Genomic DNA, 3,334 nt, shown 5'->3' with positions numbered 1-3,334 from the left:
TCTTCATCATCATCATCTTCATCTTCATCTTCATCATCATCATCATCATCATCATCATCAACAGCAGCAGCGATAGTATGGGCATCATCCATAGGGATGGCATCTACATCCTCAGTTAGAGCAGCTTCGGTGGTAGGGATTACAGGAGCAGCGACTGCCTCAGCTCTAGGAGCCTCAGCCTCAACTACAGCTGTAGCTGATACTCGACCAACGACCTGAGAAGCTGTAGGAGCAGCATCAGATGATTCACCAGCATTGGACCTCATCTCCCCTTCTCTGGTTAAGACTTGGGAGACTTTGCTAGAGAGTTCGTCCAAGCGCTTACGCTGGAGAACCATTGAATCCTCCAGCCTTTGCAAAGCATTGGCTAGAGTTGTCGTTGCCTCACGCGTCTCATGGAGCTGAGTGCGATCATTGGCAGAGAAAAAAGGTGCAATCACTGGAGCTGGTTGACGGACAACATCCAGGATTTGTTGAAGAAGACCAGTCTGTTGATCAGCTATAGCCTGAGCATCGTCAGCCCTACTGTGAAGAACAACAGTGGCATCGTTGTTGGCTTGAACAGCTTCTTGGACAACAATGGCATCATCAATTTCTTCATATTTCTCTCTTTTTTCCTCTTCCACTTTCTGAGCATCAGGCTGATGTATCGAAGAAGGACCTGCAAAAGAAGAAGTGTGAGCTAAAAGCTTAAGGTTAGAAGAAAAGAAAGGGTAGGAAGATGGAATACCTGAGGGGCCTTCAGTGACATCTAAAGGATTGTCACTGGCATGAGCAAAGATGTCCTCGAGAGGATGGACATCCGTATGCTGAGGAGCATCGAGAGGAGCAGCCTCAGGTCCAGTGGTGCGCGTCTCAATATCAGGAAGGACAGTCGCAGATATATCATCGACATGTGTAAAGACCAAGGAGGGAGGAGAAGAAAAAATGGTTGAGAAGAGACGTGGGTGTTCAGCGGTGGTGTCGTTGATATTTACACTTTCAGTGATTTGGGTCACTGAAGTGATTGGTGAAGGTACCACTGATATGACAATGATGGGAGAAATCACTGAAGAGCTGGGGGGCTGAGCAGAAAATGCCTCAGGGGTAAGGCGAGTTTCAATAACTGAAGCCTTTTGAGAGGCCCCAGCTAGAGACGTGGTTGTCCCCTTTTTAGCTTTCTTGGCTCTCTGAGGAGAACCAAGAGTTAGTTGAGAGGGTCGTTTAGAAGAGATTTTGGTGGCTTGGCTAGACGCGGGGGGGGGGTGGTTGCCCTTCTCATGGCCACCTGAGGAGAAGAGGTAGTGATGGACACAAGGGAAGAAAGTGTCATATCACTGTCCCTCAGCTTATGATCCAGAATCCTAGATCCGAGCCTGAAAGCTGGAAGGTTTCCTTCTTTGGGGTAAAGACTCTTGAAGATCTTTGTCAATACCATCGAAAGAAACCTGGTGTAAGGCACCACCTTTTCTCGCTGATGCTTGTTCAGCTTAAGCACCATCGAAAATGACCGCATCATAATTTATATTGCGACGCTGGATCGCAGATACGCCTATGATCAAGGCAATCCTAGAGGCCTGGTCCTGACCTCCAGTTTTTCCACCCATGCACTGGATGAAATGGGAAAATAGATATTGTCAGACAATTGACATCCTATTCTTCTCAATCTTCATCAAGGACTTGAGAGGGTCGTTGGAGTCCTTCTTCATTGGCCACTGGTAGCCAATGGCGTCGGGAAAATTGATGATCTCGGTGGTAGAGGGTTCGCTGTCGAAGGAACCCTTGGTAAGACGGAGAGCTGATCGGAGTGTAGAAACCCCAAAGTTCACGTCCATGAGGTTGAAGGTGAAATGGATTTGCTCCATTGTGCGTCTAGCATCGTCTTGGACTTCGACAACCTCARTAGTGTACCAGAACTGCTGAAGAAGTTCCTTGACCATGAGGGGCTCATGGTTGAGAGCATAGCCTAAGGACGACTGTTTGAGGAAGTCAGCCGCCTCTTGGTAATATGCTCTGGTGGAGGGTATCTCTAATAAGGCAATGTGGTTGTTGGCCTTGATAGAGATCTCGTCAATGGAGAAGTTGACGTTCTTGGCAGCCATCTGTTTATTATCAAAGAAGTAAAACAAACCAGAACAAACAGGTTTATTAGAAATAAGCCAAGAGTTTATGGTTAAAGAGTATAGAAAAAGTTTTTAAACAAGGAAAAACTTCATTTGAAAAATACTTAAAAGATTATGGTTTTTCAAGTAGAATGTGTATAACGAAGTAAGATTTTAATCAAGAAAGAGATGATTAAAAACCTTTACAGTTTAATTTATTAAGAGAACGAAGTTCTTAATCATATTAAACACATTTCTTGTTACGAAGTAAGAAAGAAGATTCTGACCTTTGAAGATGAAGAGGAAAGGTCGAAAGGTTTGAAGATGAGAGAGTTTTGGTTTAGAGAAATCTTAGCAGAAGTTCGCCTAAGAATTTTGAAAGCGTAAAAAGAAAAGTGAAGAAGAAATCTCATATTTATAGGTAGGAGGAGAGAGAGAAGTAATATGAGAGAGAAAAAAAGATGACGGTTCGGGAAAGTGGTCATGATGAAAAATATGCCATGTTCTCATCCACGATTGGATGGCATTTAATGAGGTAGCGTAATGACAGATCATTTTGTGGGTCTCAAAGCGTCGCTCATTGTAAATAGAGAATGTCGTCATAAAGACGATTCATTAACTATTTTCTTTTAAAAACAAAAAAGGTTTTTAAGAATATGAAGAGTCATTTAGTTAAAAGGGTACTGAAAACTCTATTTAAAACATTTTATCACTGAAAAAGAGAAAGTATTTAGTGATGATTTTAAAACATCAGGTTTTAGAGAAGAGAGTCACTGAAACTGGCATTTAAAAAAGTTTTTGGTCACTGAAGAAAAGTTTCAGTGATCTTTTAGATTTCTACGATAAGTATAAAGATATACTTGAAGATGTGGTGAGTGTTGAGAATCACTGAGACCACCTTTTAAAACATTTTATCACTAAAAAAGAGAAAGTTTCAGTGAAAGTTTTAAGTTGTGAAAATAGAAGAGTAATCATACCTTAGAGATAATAGATATATTTACTCAAGAGTTCAGTGTTAGAGATAGAGCACTGAATCATTTCACTTACTGGGTGATGTTTTAATGACTGAAGGTTAATGCTCATTGTTCAACATACCCAATTCGCTGATCAAGATATTAAATCTTGTCTCATCAAGAGGCTTGGTGAAAAGGTCAGCGAGTTGATACTCAGTTGGAACGAAGTGAAGTTCAATATCACCATTCATAACATGATCTCTGATAAAATGATATCGGATCTCAATATGTTTGGTCTTA

Source organism: Cynara cardunculus, assembly GCF_001531365.2.
Source record: "Cynara cardunculus var. scolymus isolate 2C chromosome LG 1, CcrdV1, whole genome shotgun sequence".
NCBI classification, from domain to species: domain Eukaryota; kingdom Viridiplantae; phylum Streptophyta; class Magnoliopsida; order Asterales; family Asteraceae; genus Cynara; species Cynara cardunculus.
Note: the sequence above shows the minus strand (reverse complement) of the source record.